Source organism: Amblyomma mixtum, chromosome 2, assembly GCF_055824585.1.
Source record: "Amblyomma mixtum isolate Tamu chromosome 2, ASM5582458v1, whole genome shotgun sequence".
Classification (NCBI taxonomy): Eukaryota; Metazoa; Arthropoda; class Arachnida; order Ixodida; family Ixodidae; genus Amblyomma; species Amblyomma mixtum.
Window position 1 is genome coordinate 281383953 of NC_143013.1, and position 19762 is coordinate 281403714.

At 46.6% G+C, this 19762-nt stretch overlaps 1 protein-coding gene across 4 annotated transcripts in view; it reads right to left on the reverse strand.

Moving 5' to 3' along the window:
• The window catches only part of LOC149364176 (uncharacterized), a 196263-nt gene that overhangs the window by 131540 nt on the left and 44961 nt on the right, over window positions 1-19762 (reverse strand). For 2 of the 4 annotated variants that reach the window (XM_089574168.1, XM_089574166.1), the window contains exon 2: window positions 2380-2516. The exons of the other annotated variants lie outside the window; for them this stretch is intronic. The gene's annotated coding sequence lies outside the window, so the exon portion shown is untranslated. The remainder of the gene's footprint in view (window positions 1-2379; window positions 2517-19762) is intronic. 4 annotated transcript variants of the gene reach the window in all.

A 19762-nucleotide genomic window follows, 5' to 3' on the forward strand; every position in this document is an offset into this window, starting at 1 on the left:
CCCTATTTTTCTGTTCTTATTTTTTTGTTGCGATAGCATTAGAAGCCTCAAGGGGCCAAACTGCATCGTCGATTGTAGATTCGCAGATTGGCTGGAGAGAAGCAACGTCACCAAACCAGAGCATTCCCATTGGCTGGAGGAAAGGGACGTCACCAGACCGGAAGTGACGTCACTTCTGGTGAAGGCACTAACAGCTACCAGTACTATCGCACTGCCAACCATAATGGAATTAGGTGTCAGTGGGAATTTTTTAGTGCGTTAACACTAGAGCTTCAGTTCAGCTGCTTAGCCACGTGACCTTATGACGTCATCACAACCTGTGCACCGGACTGTAAGCAAACTGCGCCCCTTGGAAAGAGCGCGGAAAGAGCGACCTGGGTCTCAAAAGCTCAACCGGCTGCAGCATCTGCCATCGCAAGACAGTGGCGCATCGCTTAGCCCCAGCATTACTGCACCAAAAGTCGTATGAGCACTTGCAGTGATCTATCAATGTAAAAATCTAATTGAAATAAATAATCAAGTTAAACAAAGCACAGCAACTAGTGCAAGAGCGCCTATGTCGCATTTGGCCTAACCAAACTAAAACGTGCTGTTATTTTTTTTTTTTGAAGGCGTTCTTAAAACCGAAACATTTACAGCGGCTCAAATTGGCGAATGCCAGTTGCCATTTCAAGCAAGCGGCGCAATTTTTACGCGAACCGCGAAATTCAGGCATTAGAGGTTCGTTTCGACACTCTATCCTTCTTAATTGAAATGTATGGCGTAAGTAAAGCAGTCAAAATTTTACTGTATATATTACGGAAGTAATCGGAAATTAGTTTAACAAAGTTAGTATATAGCAACAGAGCCATTACGATTGTTTAGTCACGAACTATGTTTTCGGTTGTTCAGCAGAAGTTCAGGAGTTCGATACAATATAGCCGTGGGCCCGCATTTCAATTGAGTTGAAATGCAGAGAACGCCGGGCAGTAAACTCTTACGCTTGTTAGGAACTCCATGATGTTGAAGTTCATTTGGAGCCCACCACTACGGCGTGGTTCATAGCCCACAATGCTGCTTCCTCATGTAAAAATCCGTTTGTGGGATAGGATGCCGACAGCAGCTATCGCATTTCGGTGCAGGCGAAATGCAGAAAAGACCGCCTGAAGCTTATTAACATGCTCTGACATCGCACAGTACATTACCGTGCGATCATGTACTGTGCGATGTCAGAGCATGTTAATGAGCGTTAATCCTTACACACCCCACCACCATGAAAAACTCGTTAGCAAACCAATCAACCTAAGTAATCATGCAATATCTACGAGTTCGGCGGAAACTTTTCGTTGTTAAGCGGTAACAAGCGACAAGCGTTTTAAGGATCAGAGCATGGGCGCACAGGTTCAAACCAGCACTTTCACGTAGAGCCAGAATCTTAATAGCTACGGTGAAATTTGGACGAAAGCGAATGAGCTGGGATTACCGCAAGCTGTTTGCATTAAATTTTGCTCCCTCACTCGCGCAGAAAATTTCGATTCTCACAGCAGCAGGCGCTGCAGGCATGAACAGCGTAAATGACACGTGTTTGAGCTGCCCAAAAGGCTTAGTAAATAAACGCTGGCAACAGTGAGCTGTCACTTCGCACTTCAGACCCATCCTTCACTTCTGACTTCAGTCGCGACCATTTACCATGCCGTTCTATCACCTCTCGAGTAACAATGACCTGCAGAGATATTACGTCCGTCGCGAAGCCAGAGACATTACCAGAGTTTCTTGGGTGTGCATCCTCCCTTGACGCCTACCACACAGATAACACTTTCGTCGACTCCCAACGCTGCAATTGCCTCTGTACCCTTGCAAAATTTCTTTACACAGTCTATGTACTGTCCATAGACTTCTTTCTACAAAGCCTATAGACCTTACAAAAAAAAATTTAGACAGTTTATAGACTGCCCATAGACATTTGTCTGTAAAGTCTATAGACGCTCTATAGACAAATCCCAGAGAATAGTCAAGAGGCAATATAGATACTTTAGGCAGTCTATAGAAAATCTATAGATTTATGGCCATACATTTTAGTAGACTTTTGTCTATAGATGTCTAGAGACTATTAATAACGAAGAACAAATATCTATACGAAGGCAATAGAGTCCACAAGAAGCTTATAGACTGTCGTCTATAGACCATTTTTATAAGGATAGGGCTACCATCGCTAGAAAGTCTGTCGTCATCAGCCGCCTCAAAATGTACCGAAAAGCAATTGATACTTGAAGAAACACTTTCAGCGACCTCACCAAGTCAGCACCACCTCAACACTCACTGAAAGCTAGGGCACACCCTGTGACTCCGCATTAGTACGCGCAAGCTATATTTCCACTGACAATAAGGGTAAAAACATACATGAATCAGCATAGTCGGGACCATGTTCTTCTGGAACGGGTCCTACGTCTCCAGGGCACGTAAGGAAACTAACAGATCCACTCCTTCCCCAGAGCCGTGTCCCCAGAAATCCTCTCCCACGGCCGAAAGGTCACAATCTGGGGAGAAGGAAGCATAGAAGCAAGAATTCAGAGGAAGAATACAGCGGGTAGTTGGTTACCATTACGCGTAACTAAAGACAGCGCAAGGGCGCCAACATTATTGCTTCAGTCTTTCTAAAATCCTCATGTGTATTACTTATTATTAACTAACGTTAAAAATTGGCTGTCTCCACGTACATACAGAGAAGGATCATACAACAGCGGTGCCTGTCGCATTTATTGCTTTTCGGCCAACGTTAAAGGTGCACTGAAGAGGAATCTGAACTTGTCTTTTTGCCGCGGGAACTCGATCTACACGTTCCTAGCATTCTTAGAAACTGCAACTTATTGCCCTGTATGGCCGATTTCCCAAATTAAATCGAATTAACGGCCGGCTCCCGCCCTTTTTTTTGAATTCTGCCTCGTACGGTGGGCGGAGTCGACCAACGCGTGGAGTGCCTTTCACCCAGTCCCGTGGCGGCTTGCCGCTCTGCCATCGGCGGAGTAATACGTAGTAGTCCGTAGTAGCAAATAATCCGCGCGTATTTTTATTTCTGCGGGCTTATTTTGCGGCTATATTATCTGCGAATGAAACTATTTATTCATGGAAACCTAAAAAACAAAATAAAGCGAAAGCAAAGCCTCCACGGAGCTGGCTGAAAGGAACTTCACGCGTTGGTCGACTCCGCCCATCGTACGAGGCAGAATTTAAAAAAAATGGCGGGAGCCGGACGTTAATTCGATTTAATTAGGGAAATCGGCCATACAGGGCAATAAGTTGCAGTTTCTAAGAATGCTAGGAACGTGTAGATCGAGTTCCCGCGGCAAAAAGACAAGTTCAGAATCCTCTTCAGTGCACCTTTAAACGCTAATCGCTAAGTGTACAACATGACTGATGACAGGGAGTGCCCTGACAAGGCATTAAGTTGACATTCATAACAATGCAGCAATTTCTAACCTTGAAGGTCAGCTTAGGAGGTGTTTAGAAATTGAACACATTTTAACATAACACTGACTATCCTCAGTCGCTTCACTTTTAGAACAAAATTTCCTACTCGCATACAGTCTTCTTTCAGGGTGAAAGGACATTAAACTTCCCCATGTCGCAACCTGAGCTGGCGCGGTTTCTAAGGCAGCCCTGCGTCGTTGACTTCACAAACATTACCTGCCCCTTGATGCTTTGTGCCATCTGAAGCACTGCGTTCGATCACGCAACAAAGGCTCCGTTTAGTGTTTCGTCATCATTTTGAAATGTTTCCTTTATTCATGAAAAAAATTTATTGCAGCCATGAGCGGGACATCTAATGTATATTGCGATCACGAAATAAAAATGTTCTACAGGTCTCGGAGGTGCGTTTTAAAGGCATTGATTGCTTAGGACAGCAATGGCGTTGAAAAAAAAAAAAAAGGCGGAGCGGCTGTGGTCGTTTTCTTCTAGATTCCTTTTTTTTTCTTTTTTTCTTGGGGGGGGGGGGGGGGGGGGGGAAGGGGGACATAACACCGCTACGGCGCTACTTGTCCGCGCCACCAGAGCGCATACTGAGCACAAAGAAACACAAAACACAATGAAAAACTATCCTACGTGCTTCTTTCGCTGCATTATTAGCGCAATCACTGCAATGTTTTCCTGTTTTTCTATTTAAGCTTATAGCTGCGTCAAAGAAATTACGGGACTTCGTGAGTAGTAATCCGCTTTCCTAAAGGAAGGGCTGGCCGGTCTCCACAATCCCAGCACAAGTCTCACAAATACAGTGGCGTGGCCAGATATATTTTTCAGGTCGTGTTATACGCCTCGATTAAAAAAAAAAGAAAGAGAGCATGCGCCCAAACGGGAGTTTTGCGGGAATTCGCGCTGTTAAATCCGCCCATTTACTTCAGCGCATGCAAACATTGATGCAACGATGACTTCAGCCTAGTGGCGACATCTGGTTTTTAGAAGAGGAATCATTTTTTTAACATACCGACACTTTTTCTTACTTTTATTTTAAATTTTAATAAATCGAGACGGTCAGTAAATAGTATGGGCAGAAAAAAAAGGCCGATAGCAAGAGGGGGAGAGGGATCACCCCAAGCTGCGCCCCTGCACTGCTATCAGGATTCACAGTTAATCGCTAGATTTCGGACAGACGTCTCACTTTACTCAAACCGCTCTAATCTGACCGCGCATTGCTAACCGCCCCGGAACGGAACACGAGATGACGCCTCGGCCACCGTCTTGCATATCAGCGTCTGGGTAAACTGCCATATCCAAGGTTTTTTTGGCCGGCGCGGCAAAGAGATACGCAACATTACTTACTGCAGCAGCAATTCCCCCTCCGCAATAAGGAAGACACGAAAGGAAAGTCCGCAGTGAAGGACCTGCTGTCTTCTGCCGCAATACTGGCTAGGGGAGCTCATCTCGCTGTCCACGTTGACACGGATGACAGCGTGCTCCGCAGTTGGTGCAAGGTCGGTTCTAGCTCTTCCTCTCGCTCGTAATCTGTGTGTGTGTCTGTGCACATTGCGTACGTGAGTGCCACAAGTCCATCATTTTTGAACAAAAATTTTGAGTACTGGAATGTTATTAACGTACTGCTATGGAAATATTGAAGGTAATATTTCATTCCTCCGATGCATGGCAAAATATTTTAAAAGTTTTTTCTTGCATCAAGTAAAAATTGCCATTGGAGACCGATACGGGATATTCAAAATTCCGCAAGTGCGCTTTCCCGCATAACAATGTTGCCCAAAACAAGATGGCCGACCATGCGTTTCCAGCTGGAACAAAGCAAGAAAGACTAGTTTTTTGTTTGATTCTTCCAAAATACGTTTCTCACATTCTATCCACACCTTTAGCGCCTGACCTGTGGCCCATGTAGTTTATAGCGAAGTCGGCCATCTTGTGCTAGGCAACATAGTTATGTGAGAAAGTGCGCTTGCGGAATTTTGAATATCCCCTATTGGGAACGTTATTTATTGTAGCAAAAAAGTTAAAAGCAAAAAAATATGAGCCTGCCGAGGGGAGACCTGTGGATATATTGATTGTTATAGTGAAATTTCACAACGTATGAAAAAATTGCGTTCATGAACTCTTTTCCGTTTGAAAATGATTTTGTCCAGAACAGTTCGGTGTGTGGTGCAAAAGAAGCGGCTGTAATACGATGGTTCGCAATCATATAGACTTGGGGCTTCGTGGTTTTAGCCGTAGTGACCCCTAAATGTGAAATGCTCTGCTTGATATGGTTGGAAAGGGTTTGCGTGATATGGTTGTAAACGGCCGAGGTAGGAGAAACAGCACGGATTGAAGCCGAGAGTTACAAGGTCTCAAGCATAGAATCTTGGTGTGACATACTTTTGCGATATGCGCCGATTCCGTGCTCTTGTTACAGCTATAGCTCCCGATGCTGATTAGAGAAAAAAAACTGGCATTTAGAAAGCCAGTGTATGGCTGAGTGGACAATCTATTTTATCCACAACTTAGCTCTCCGTGCATATGCGATGAAAGAGTACGTGAGGTAAGCGAAAGCCCAGGAAATCTGGACAAACGCTGGACAAGAGCGGGGCAAGAGCTGGAGTTCTGGATTACTATATACCACGGCATTGGCCGATAGCAACTCCAGGGTCATGTGCCCAGGAGAGAGTGCCTCGTGTAGCTATAGCTGAAAAATCGTGCGCGTGTTTTGGTGCGAATGGAGCCAGATTGGGATGAAAAGGGCGTGGGCCGTGGTGCTACTGTGGACCTAGCTATGGCAACGTGTTCTGAACGCTCTTAGCGAACCTCTGCCGCTCGCGCTTCTACAGCACTAACTGCATGGCGAGCGCTCTTCGGGGTATACGGCAGGGCAACCGTCGTGTGTTGAAATCGGAAATCGCCGTTCACCTGCTGGCTATTGAAAACCTAGGTAGAAGCGGCCATTGGGACCGTTGACTTAAACCAACATCAGGGATAATTAACAGTGCGGCCATGGTTACATGATCTGCAATCGTGAAGGCTTATACCTCTTCACTTGGCAGAGTCCTTAGCATGGCTACTTGTCGAGCAAAAACAATACTCCATGCCGTTATGTTTGCACTAATCTTCAGCGTTAGAAGGAGTGTGTTCCCTTTATTGGCTAAAGTTTTGATACACACCGACTGTTGTCATGTCCGCATTTGATGTTCGAAACAAAATCCATAGAAAGAATGGCGACGTGGCACCTACTGGAATCGATTTGTTGCGGGGAGCCGGACATTTTCTTTCGCATAACGATGGACTTAAATACATCAGATTGATTGAGGTGACGCAGCTACGACGATTAGCACTGCAAGAAGTCGCCCATTGTCAACAAAAGTCGAGGTTGTAATATTAAGTAGAAACGCGATGAGCACAACGCGACAGTCTCCTATAAGATTTTTATTTATTTAATTATTTACTAGTTGACGTCCTCCGTACGCTGCCTTCACCGCCTCCTTAACACCCCATGATGCCGTGAAGGCAATCTGCGTGGAGGCGGAAGCTTTCCGCTTTCTCTTGTTTTGTTATTCAAAGCGTAAACCTATCGCTTCGGACAAATGGCTGTAAAGATGGACTGACAAAACAATGTGTTCCTGCCGCCCGCCTTTAAGTCCTCCTTCGAGTCGTCGCTTACGTCACACGCCACAAAATACATTTAAAAGCACCGATGGCGCACCTCGAAAAAATACTGCTTTGAACAACTTCGCATATCCTGTTAGGAAATTGCAGTTTGCCTTCAAAAGTATATCGGGCCATAGCCAGACTCCCACAGCCTGTGGTATGGGTTTACTAGAAAAAGTTTCACAATGTTTACGTATTGCTGTGTAAATCGCGAAAATTAGTTGCAGCTGTACAACAGCAGTTTGTTCCTCACGCCTACGCTTGTAACGTTATTGTTGTCATGCCACCCGTCGCACACGTTCATCTGTACCCGCGTTTACATGACTGCGACAACTGGCTCGTTACCTCGCATCATGTCAACATTTAGCGCATCGTATGGATGTGAACGGAGGGGGGGGGGGGGGGGGGGGAATGCACTAAAGAAGCTCGTCGCATTAATGCGCCAGGCGGGGGTGGGTTGAGACGAGTAAGTCGACTTTCGTAGTGCATGCAAAACGCGATCGGATCGCATTTGTAATTGTGCGAAGGAAATCTGCTTCCTGTCTGGTGCGCTCGTCGAGCTACGCGGCAGGAGTAGGACGTGCAAATGCAATGTTACATTTAAATTTACGCATCACAAAAGCGAAAGCACAACACTACCGCAGTCTACGAACCAGGCACGAAAAGACGGAAACCAGTTGCGTTGGAAACACGACTTTGGCTTCTACATACGATACTGTGTGCTGCGACAATTACGCTAGAGGTGATGCTCTACATGTAAACGCTAGCGCATCGCGTTACCTGTAATGCGCTGGGAAATTTGATGCGCTACTGTCTTGCGGTAGATCATTGCGAGCCATTCTCATGACCTCGCTGATCCAAGCGCGCTGGGCCGTCGCGCCATGGAATCCACATTCGGCCACACCGCATACCGAAGAACGGACGCTAGGTACCACTTCTCGCCACAAATACTACAACGCCTTAACATCTTTCGCGTAGAAGCTGCCACTGGAACCTCCTGACCCGCGCAAGGATATGTGGAGGACCTCATTACGTAACTCTCGCCGACTGCACCGCGAGCGCCACCAGCCCTTGGGCGCACCGCACACCTACGCAGCACTGCCCACCGTGACTGCCATGCAGGCAGGGGGGCCGCAAATGTAATACGAACTTCGCCTGTGTTCCCGGTGGATGCCCTCTCAGAAACAGCGAACGCTGTAAAATGTGCAAGGATCTGCAGGTGATTGACAGCTGGAGCACTGGAATCGCTATAGGCATGGGTAAGATATGTCATTAGCGGAACTGACATCCAGTGGTCTATTAGGATGTGAGACTGGACAATAATGGACCAAGATGGAGTGATGACTAGGGAAAATTTCCTGCAACGACGTGTCCGATAAGAAGCTATGGCTGATGTTACCTTACACATGGTCCTTAAAGGCCCCCTGCCCACCCGCGGCCAGCAGACACTCTCTACCTCACTTTGAGCGAGCCTCCTCTCCTTCCATTCCCTCCTCGAAATTTTTCTCTCCCGCTCCTCGTCGAGTAGGCTCGGCAAGGCAAAATCACCCCTTCCTTCTCCGGTGTAAGCCGGAGGCGTGGTGTCTGTGGAGTGCGTCACAGGGCGACGTCATGGCCCCGCCTTCAATAGAATTCTTTTCTTGGTTTTTGCATTTTCTCCGCACACTGAACGATCGAGAGGCGCGATCGGCTCGACCACCTAGACTTGTTAGCGAGCGCATCCTTTCATACATCTGTTTGTCATTCCCAGTTAACGAGCCACCTTTTCATTTTCTTTTAGGCCTCCCCACCGTTTCACGAGCGGAGGGGCGGAAGTCGGTTGTGTTCGAAACACACGGCGAAGCGCGGACCCGGCAACCGCCCGTTTGCTTTTCTCCATGCGTGTTTGTGTTCTGTGTGTTTGTGTCTTTTCTCCGCTCCAAAGCATATGTCATTCATTGGAGTCAAGGCGTACGCAAGATGCACGAAAGATAAGCGGTATGTGTGCGGAGCGGTCAAGTGGGCGAGCGAGGGAAAGGCTCTGCTGCACTACTAATTAAAACCTTGTTTTGGGGGGCTCGCATAGAAGAAAAGAAACTGAGAAGGGAGCGCGCACGCAGAGCGTCTCGTGACGGGATCACGGCGGGGGGGCGGGGGGGGGGGGGGGGCGAGCCAACTCCCTCCGTTTTACTATTTTTTTACTTTTTATGGCTAGGGTTCAAGGCTGTCGCCGCACGCTCCCTCCGCAGTTTTTTTTTTTTGTTCCTTCATGCGGGTTTGTAGGCATGAGCCAGAACAGAAGGCGCTGCGGAAAGCGTTGTGCAGACGACGCGACGCCAAGGCTACGCCCAACCTTCTCCCGTCAGTCAGAACGATGCACCAATGGAGTGCCTTTAGCGAAAGTAGCCTCCCTTGACGTCAGCGGGGTGCAGAGTAGTGGGCCGGGCCCGTTTTTGAAGGAAGGAAAGAACGAACGGGCTTTGATTTGAATTTTCGCAGCTTTTCGGGGCGCGCATGGCTCTAGTATTTTGCAGAGGTTATCTTCGATGCCTCATCTATGCAGTGGGCTTGTTTTTCAAAAATGTCCGGACCCTGGTCAGTGGCCCTTTAAGGCATTGACGGATGTTTTTTTAGGAACAATGACGGTGACAATGCAGTTAGTTTTTAGATGGCTAATCATTTTAGCTGATTCAGTCCTCGTTTACAGCCCGTGAAAAACAGGAGAAATCTGCAATGTACTGTGTTTGGTTGCATCTGAGCCTGTCAAACTCTTCGTTGCAGTTTGGCACTGCTACTTGAGGTCCTCGTTTGCGCTTGCGTATCAAGTCGTCCCTAAAATTACTCGTTGTTACGCTTGTCGAAATGTTGTGTGTGATGACGTCAGTTTGTCTTGTGCTGAATGTAAATTTTCATTTCATGTCGGTGAGTTTTCTGGTGTCACTGAGACTGCGTTCAAGGCTAAATTGAGACGGCATGAGAAGTCTTGGAAATGTGATCTACGTAAAAGCTCAAGCGGTAGAGGGACAGAACCTCATCTGGAGAAAAGGGTGGACACAGCTGAAAATGAAACTGGCCGATATGGGCGGGCACCTCACATTGCTTCTTGGCTTGCCACCGAAGGCTGATAGCATCGAACAATATACTCAGAAACTCTCCGATCAATCTGAGGCCCTTAAACACCACTTAGATAGTCAAAAGAAAGACGTCCCAGAAATTAAGCGAAGGATGGCGCTCGTTGAGTATTGCTTGTGAGGAAATGTCCCAGCTACAGCCAGATGACATCCTTGAGTGGCTCAGTACGCACCTTAATATTAAATTACACGGTGTCCCTCAAAATGAGAATGAAAACTTCCTCAGCAAAATCAATGACATAGAAAGAAACCTGGCAGTAGAGTATTTGGACAAGCACGATGTTCTGGCACTTTACAGACTACAGGTAAGCCTGAAAAGACTCGTCGTATGATCTTGCGCTTCGCGCACCTGGAACTGATGGACACCTGGCTGGCAGAAAGGTGATCTTTGAGGTTGAGCCAGGATATAGCATGTACCTACATAGTTGAGAATATGACATCTCGCTCCAATAAGCTGTTTCCCTACCACATACTGGGCAACGTAGTCGGGTTTTAACTTTGTTTGGCATGCAAACTGTAAAGTAAAGGTGCGCAACGTGTCAGGTGCTGCGGCTGTCGTGATTAAACGTGGTTAGGACCTTCAAAGCCTGACTTCCTAAATAGCACCTCTTTGTTAGCCATTGGTTTTTTTCTGGCACCATGGTACTTAGGCCGCCTACCTAAGTACGAATGGTCCGCTATCCTCCGCACTCGCTTACACACAAATGTAAGTACAGTCGATAAGGAATAAACCAGTAGAATTGCAAAGCTTTTATGTTGAAAAATACGTTCTGTGATGTCGCAATGTTTGTGAAACCCGTTGTTAAAATGATGTTAACATTTTTGAACTTCCTAAAAAGAAAATTTTTTTAGCGGGTCAGCCGGGGGGGGGGGGGGGGGGGAGGCCGTTATTGGTAGAGGTTCCTATGTCATGTGACTTACTATCTAATTTTCCTGCATCACAAGTGACGATGAAATATTTTGTGTCGATGCCCGTGCAATTCTTGCTACGGATACTACCGTCCACCTGATAGCGAGACGTTACGCTTCTTAACTATTTTATATCATTTTCTCTCTGCGGTGAGCGTGAAGAAGGAAAGGGTCATCATTGGTGGAGACTCGGCATGACCCTGAGCACCGTTAAAAAATAAGTTTTGAAGAAGTAATCATTTTCAATGGATGTGCTAAAACTACAGAGTCAGCAGAACTATTCCGACATTATAGGCTGTTCTTGAAGTTTTTTGCACATTATGAATTGCCTTGCGTAGCAAGTGGTGTTCTTAGTTGTTCAGTAAGTGACCATATGCCCATTTTTATGTGTGCGAACATCGGACGCCCAATCGTAGTCCCAGTGTGCACTAAAGAGAATTCTGAGCTCGCCTTTTTACCGCCGGAACTCAATTTATATGCTCCAAGCATTCTTAGAAACTTCGAATTAATTTTCTGTGCGGCCGATTGCTTTATTAACTCGGATTAAACGTCCCGGCTCCCGCATTTTTTTTTAAACTGACCACCGATAGCAGGAGGAGTCAACTAACACGTGGAATGCCTTTCACTAAGTCGCGTGGTGGCTTGCCATTCTGCTATCGGCGGAGTGATACGTAGTAACACGCGGAGTGATCTGCGAAAAAAAAGAGATGACGCGTATTTTTTATTTCCGAAGGCCTAATCTGCGGCTATGTTCTCTGCGACGGAAACTATATATTTATTCACGAAAACATAAAAAACAAAATAAAAGCGAGAGCGAAGTCGCCACGCGACTGGCTGACTTTGGCTGAGTCCTCCTACTTTTGGAGGTCAGTTAAAAAAAAGGTAGGAGCCGGGACGTTTAAACTCATTTATTTAGGAAATCGGCCACGCAGAACAATAATTCGAAGCTTCCAGGAATTATATACAGGAGCGTGTAGATAGAGTTCCCGCGGTAAAAAGATGAGCTCAGAATCCTCTTTAGTGCACCTTTAAGTTAAACTAGTTTGGTTTTCGAAGCGATTACTGATCCTTCTTTAGAAGCATTGCAATTTGAACTTAAGCAGACATGCTGGCACGATATTTTTCTTGAAAGTGATAATAAGCAAGCTTGTAACATTTTTTTATAAAAATTTGTTGCTATATACAAAAAATGGCTGTGGCTCAGCTCGGCTGAGCAGGGTTATGCGGAGCGAAAGGCAACCGAACAAGTGGCCTATGTCGACGCGGATACGTTGGCAGCATCCGCCGCCCTTTTCCGCTTGAGATAGTCTGCCGTACTGCCCCCTCAACTGTGGTTGCGGCGCACGCGAGATCCCCTTTTCAATCCTCCGACATGCTATCAGGCATGCGACGCAGCTGGCGAAGCGAGCGGAGGAGAGCGCGACGACGAGGCAAGCGGTGTGACGTCATACCGAACTGTGGGGGCGGCTCCGCGGCGAGGCGCGCGGTGTGACGTCATGCCAGATGGCGCGGCGAGCGCGCGGCGTCCGCCAGCTACGGCGGTTGCTAGGCAACGGCTCAAGGTCGGTCTCTGTGCCTTCTCGGAGCACCGCCACAGCGAAATCGCAAGTTCATGGCCAATGTAGCTTTCGCTACAAAAGTTGTTTGTCTATGAGGAAATGACATATCATAATAAAGTTTGAAACTCGTGGCTGGCGACATACATATGAGGAAAAATTGAAAAGCGTGAAATACTTTTTGTCAGGCTTATAAAAACACAAGAGCCTGTACACATGAAAGATTTTGATGTTTTCCGAAATAAGGTTTCTAAAGGATTAAAGAGAACAAAGAATGAGCACTGTCTAGCAAGTTTTATCCTGTGCAGGGGACAGTAACTGTGGAACAAGAGAAATGGCATTGTCGGGCGGAAAGAAATGGTTCAAGCGATAGAAAACATTTGCATACTTGGCCGTGAAACAGCTAGACGTGATACGGTTAATGCATTTAATTATTATTTCGTGCACAGAGACCATGTATAGGGATCGAAATCGCAGGAAAGCCATCTGCCTTCCGACCGAAACGCAACCTTCTTACAGCCATACAATACTGTAGAAGTTTGTTCAACCTTCCAAGAACAAAATAAAATGTTTGGTTACGATACTGACAGCTTAACATTAAGACGAATTAAGCATGTAATTAATGTTAGCTTCCGTTTTACTAGACATTTATAATTACTGTATTTTCACATCAATCATTCCTGCTGGAATGAAGACTGGAAGAGTTGTCACCTTGCATAAGAGGGGTGATAAATGCCACATTCAAGATTGCCGCCCAATCTCCATTCTCCAAATATATTCCAAAGGTTTAGACAGACGAGCAGAAAGTTGGGCTAGTTGGTTGATATGCATATTGAAAAAAATGCACAGAAACACGAGGACTAAACAGAGACAAAGACAAGGACGAGCGCTACTCACAACTGAAGTTTTATTCCAAAAAACATGCACATATAAATAGGGGGGAAAAAAAAACACACGAAGCTATCATCAAGAACATCGCATGTCACACCCTCTATACCCGAGTAAGCTGGCTAGAAAGAGGAACTCCGTATCAGAGAAGCGGATGGAAAGAGAAGCGGATGGAGAAGTCGAGGCAGAAAGAAGGCTTGAAAAACTATCCTCGTTCATTTTTGACAATCAAATTCTCACATCACCTCACTGCGGTTTTCAAAAAAAAAACATGCCAAAAAGAAATCACCCTCCGAACGTTTCAACATAAATTTGTGTCCATCGACATATTCGTTGATTTTACCAAGGGTTTTCATTGCATTTAACATGATATATTGTTTCGAAATCTTGACAGACATGGTATAAGAGGCCTTGCATTAGAATTCTGACTCCTATCTCACAAACAGACGACAATTTGTGTCAATAAACTGAAATCTGATTTAAAGGAAATAGTTTCAGGCCTACCTCGAGGGAGGATTATTGGTTCCTTGCCGTACAGCCTCTACGTGAAGGTCGCTGCGTAGCGAACGATGTTGAATATATCTACAAAGAGGCAAATATTTTAATGTATGCTGACGACACCATCATATTTCCATCTTCCTCCTGTCCAACCTAGTCAATTCAGAAAGAACGAGTTTCTCTCGGTCCATGCAGAAGTGCCTGAAAGTGAACGCCCCCAAATCGCATCCTCCATTTTTCACATCTAAAGTACGCGTATTGCAACAGACCAGGACGTAGCGTTTGATTCATCGCGGACAGCAGTTGTTAGTACTATTAATATCATTGATGTGTATTTTAATGCGATAGTATAAGGACTGCCATGAAGGCTAAAACTGTCAGGTGGCGGCGTCGGCATCTGTGTGAAGCCTTCACATGCCAACCATGGCAGGTGAGGTAAGTGGATTTCCCTTGCTTCATTTGCCCCCCGTCCCTTTCTCAAGAGGATATGAAAAACTCCGAAACTGCACTTTCTCACATCAGATTGGTGCCATAACAAAGATGGTCTACCATGCGTTTCCAGCTGAAACAAAGCAGGCAGGACTAGGCTCTCATTTGGTTCTTCGAAAATATGTTAGATGCGTGTGGCGACACATTCTGAGCATACTTCCGCGCAGCCTCCGCCTTGTTATCATCCGGCCCAGCGTAACACGGCCACACGCTGGACTGCATGCGTCACCGACAAAACTCGGCGCCACCGCTGCGTCACCCGGGGCATGCGTCGCCGACGGTGGCTACAAAAGCAGGCTGCCCGGCTTGGAAAGGCGGCTGTCTCCTTCCGCTACCGAGACGAGCGTAGCGTCGGTATGCTCGTCCGCTGCAACCGCTGGTCGAATAAGCAGCTGTTGCGTTTTTATGTTGGGATTCGTCATTCAGCAGAAACGAGATCCCACAGATGCATTCAAATCACACACTTAGAGCCTGTCCTTCAGCCATCGCAGTTCTTTTATAGAGACCTGCGCCATCTTGGTTATGGGAACAGTGTTATGTGGGAAAGCGCACTCACAAAATTTTGCACATATTTACCAAAGATCTGTGTAAAAATTAGGCTTGAATGAGCTATTCCTTATCGTATTACTCGGGAAGAGTAACCTGCGTCTCACAAGCCCTACCGGTGGCTGCGTTTGAAAGAGCCACCTGTCCATGCCGTGAAGCCACTGCTTCAGCAGCGGTATGAGGAGTCGCCGCGCCGTGACCTATCAATGTGGCACATTTTGCTTAGTTGCGTAATTGAAACTGGAATAGAATCAGATTTGTAATAGATTCGGAAGTGAAAGCCAAGGGATTGGCGAGGGAAAGAAGAATGCTGTCACATTTTATCCGCATCAATCTAAATGATCGCTCCTAAACTTTTTATTCCAATTTATTGTGAGACGATCAAGTAAATTTCGTTGCTCATGAAGTTAGCCACCCTCTAGGCCTACTGAATTTAAATATATATCTACTTCCAGCGTCAGTAAAGCTCTTGATTTTTAATGCACTAGTAGTCTCCTACATAGAGAACTGTCATTTGTACGCGAAGAACTGAGCCAGACATTAACATACTTTACTATTGCGAAAAAAAATATCGTGTATACTTAACTTATTAGATTGCGCAGAGCACACTGAACTTATTTTGCGAAAAATGTAGTTTCCTTGAAATCCAGCAAACATTTACAAAAAAAACTCAAACAACTTTATCTCATTTATCGAGACGATGCATGAGGTTTGTTGAAATTGAAAACTAAGAATTCTCTAAACTTGCGCGACTGACTATTTGGAAATAAACGTGGAATTTTCCCCAGTTCCGAACTAACTATGGCGGCCAAATGACTCAGTGTCGCCTATCCAAACTCCGAAATAGTTTTCATGATAGAGGTAGAGAAATGATAGAGGTAGACAGGGAGAGGGGGAGGGAGGGAGGGATGCAGAAAAAAAGATGAAGCAAAGAAAGAAGGAAGAACGAAAGAAATAAAAGAAAGGGAAGAAGAAGCAAAAAAGCAATGAAAGAGCGAACGAAAGAAATAAAACCAAAAAGAAAGAAGGGAGAGAGGAAGGAACAGAAAGAAGCAAAGAAAGAAAGAAGAGCGCAAGTCTTGAGCGTGTCAAGCGCCAGTATTTTACACGCCAAGACAACCCGTTGTGCGACTGACGCCTTTCATGGACGCCGTAGATGGTCGCTTTAAATGGAAGCACTGCACTGCGATAACCCTTTTATGAGGTCCTTGTGCTCCTTTGACACGGTGGACAGTCCCGAGCATTTGTCATGCTCGGGCCGCCGACCTCGGGACTCACTGACCCAGGTCCTCACTCGCAGCCGCACTTAATATATATTGTTTTTTTCTATTCCGGGTACAGTTGCCAATAGAAATAGGACAGATACCAACCGTACAATGGCAGAATGTTGAATACGACAAAGAAGTACAGTAAGATACGGCCGATTATCTGCGTTTATGACATGTATATGCACTGAGAACAAAGGTAACTGAATGCCGTTGAGACACCAATATAGAGTGCCAGAAGCGAAGTGAAATGCCCCCGGGGTTAGCCATTTTTTTTTTCTTCTTTCATGCAAACGTGAAGCCACCGTAAGAGGCTGTCCGTCGACGAACCTTACCCAGCTGCGTTTTATCACAGGTTGCATTTAAGGGATGCTACCCGAGGACTGGCGCAGATTTCGAGTAAAATTTTCATACAGTTTTCATACTTTGACCTCTAAATGTAAGTTAACGAAATGCACTTAAGGGACGTTTTTTGCCGTCTGCGTAAAGTGCTATACTAACGCTATCTAAAGACGCAATATCAGAGTCGTTAATCGCCCTTGGATACATTTGAAGGGCTATTAATATGGGATGGTATTAGCAAAAATGAGCCTTTCGAGACCCTTTAGACTCATTCGCATCATCTATCATCGACAGCTAAGATCATCGACATCGCTGTTGTCATCGACATCCCGGATTATCATCATCATCATGGCCGGTGGCTTGCCAAGAACACAGCACCTGGTAACGGGTAACATGAGCCAAAGGCAGCGCCTGTGGCTCCCGTCGCAGCGCGCATTCTTTTGGCGTGCTTCTCCTCCCTTTCACCTGTTGCCCTCTCCGTTTCTCCTCGCTGGATAGTTCGCGGCAAGACCGCGTATTTAAGGGGCGCTACGAGCATGCACTGTGCACTGTGTAGGGTGCCTCGATGCACAGCGGCCATCCAGGCACCTCAGCCCCGGGTGTTAAGCGCATTCTATGTAAATTTGACTTATTTAGCCGGGACGAAATGCATTCTTAGGCAGACAAATTCACCGGTAGCGGAAGGTTTTGTATTCTAGTAGCGAGAGAGTTCGCCGACTTGGCCAGGTTGTCGAGGATTTGATGAGCGGTCGAGCTTTACTCGTCGCTACTCGTCTTAACGTGATAGCGTTAAAGTCCCTGTTCTCCAAAAATCCGGTGTCGGCGAAGCCTGCGTCTGCGTTATGAGCAAAAAATCACGTGCATGGATCTCACAGGTGGTCCCCATAGAGCAACCTAGGAGACAGATGGGCCACCTAGGTCAGGCGATTTTGCGGCGTCATCACAACCTGCTGTTGAAGACGGTGCTTCAATCCCACCGCTGCCACCAGTGTGGAAGACGGAGGGGCCTGGAGTTGCCTGACTCGTTCAGCCCCGCAGGTCCCGGCTCCGAAGGACGGTGTCGAACTCCGCTATGGAGGAAACTGTACAGAAGGTTTATTTTACACATTTACAGTCGAGAAGGGAGAGCTTCGGTCACAAAACAACATCCCGTTAAATAGGCTTCGTATTCCCCAGGTCCCTGACTGGGGAATAAAGTTCAGAGATCGATGTCCAATCAGATGGGCACATGTGGACACTGGTGGCACCACCGACGGCAGGGGTCCGTGCTGGGCTCTCTCGCTCTCTCGCAGCTCGGTCGATGGAAAGGGGTAGAGACTGAGTCATCAAACACTGATGCGTCACCTTGACCACCGCTGCAAGACTTCTGTGCGTTGCCTCCGCGGGAAAGGGGTTTCCCGCAGACTCCCAGCCGGTGACCGAACGCCCTCAAACTCCCCCGCCGGACGTCCGAAACATAAGACCTCTGTCAAGGACACAGCCGCCTTTCAATCAACGGCAACTGCTTGGCCTTGCGCAGCGCCACTCCGTCCGGCGACCCGAGGACAGACTCGTCCACACTACCGCCGCCGCCGTCGTCTCTGCTTCCGCCGCTGCTGCCGCCGTCGCCAGCCCTCGACGCATCTTTTCTTTGCGATGAGTCGCGTCCGGTACTAATTCTTCCCAGGCCCGTGTTCTCCAATCTTAACACTGCCCACCGAATAGTTAGCAAACTGCCAAAGTGCCAAATGGCAGTTAAATTAATGATTGGTCGCTCGGGAAGAACAGTCTTAGTAGCACACGGCCCACTGCTGGGAGCACTGCGCCAGGAGGAGTATAAAGACTCCCAGAAATGTATGAATGCAGGGACCCTCTGCATATATGGGAATTAACCCATTACGCTATCGCGTCATACCCTTAAGGCGGAGCTTAAGTGCCCCTCTACTTTTTTTTAGCAGGCTCCCCTTCTGTGTACATTTCGTACTGATCTGCTCTGTACAGACAGAGGTCACTTCAGAGGAAGAGGCCAGCTACAGCCCAACATAGTATCTGATGTGACGGTAAACGTACGTTGTCTTCATATTTTAGTTGTGTTCGTGTGGTCATCAGATCTCGAAAAGAAGACGATGGTTTGTGAACCTTGTTACCAGACTATCGCAGTACTAAACATAGTGGTAGGGCTGAGCAAAGAGGCTGATCGTGAGGTATGGCCGGAAAGAACGTCTGGCAGAAGCGGCTTAAGCCAGCGGTATTAATGAATTACGCTGAAAACAAGCCGAAGGTAGCAAAATATTAGTTCACAAATTGAACTTTGTGATGGCCAATATGCTTCAGGTATAGCCAACGAGCATAAGTATCATCCTTGACACCTTTAAGCATTGCAGCATGGGTGGACGCAACGAACTGCTCTTCAAATTCCCCTTACAAACGAGAAGTAAAACGCACAGAATGATCATGCAGCTATATAAGAATCCCCGCAGGATTACGACATGTGCCCGGATTGCTGAGGAGTAATACATTACCTTTAAGCTGCCATCAGACACACGCAGAAATACTTTTACTGTCAGCTATGACTTTCTTTTCGACTGAAATTCCGAGCTCGATAAATGCGGCATTCGTTTTCGAGCAACGCTGTGCAGCGGAGACAGCTGTTCTATCTCTTGCGACAGCAAAATCCCAGTACAAACTGCGCAATCTCCGGCTCTATTTGCGACTAGTAACAGCAAGCGGCGCGTGACATTTTTGTCCTAGACGGCTGAGCACAGTTGCTTCCTAGTATTCGCGCAGCGAACATTCTTTAAAGGTCATCGTCAAAGCTATAAAGAAGCGCTTCCTCGTCTTGCCGGAGCACATGCAAGTCACAGTTGAAGGCGAGGTGAAGTAGCGTGATGGAACCGTCCCTGACTACTTGCGAAGCACATACTGTACTTAGTTTTCATTATAGTTTAACACTCATTGCCTAGAGGCAGCCTATTATCTTTTTTCTTTTTACCCCCCCCCCCCCCCTTCTGGAGCTGGCATGGACGATATTGTGCTGTTCCGAAAACTTAATTCACTCGGTGGATTTAAGCATATGACGATTTCCAGG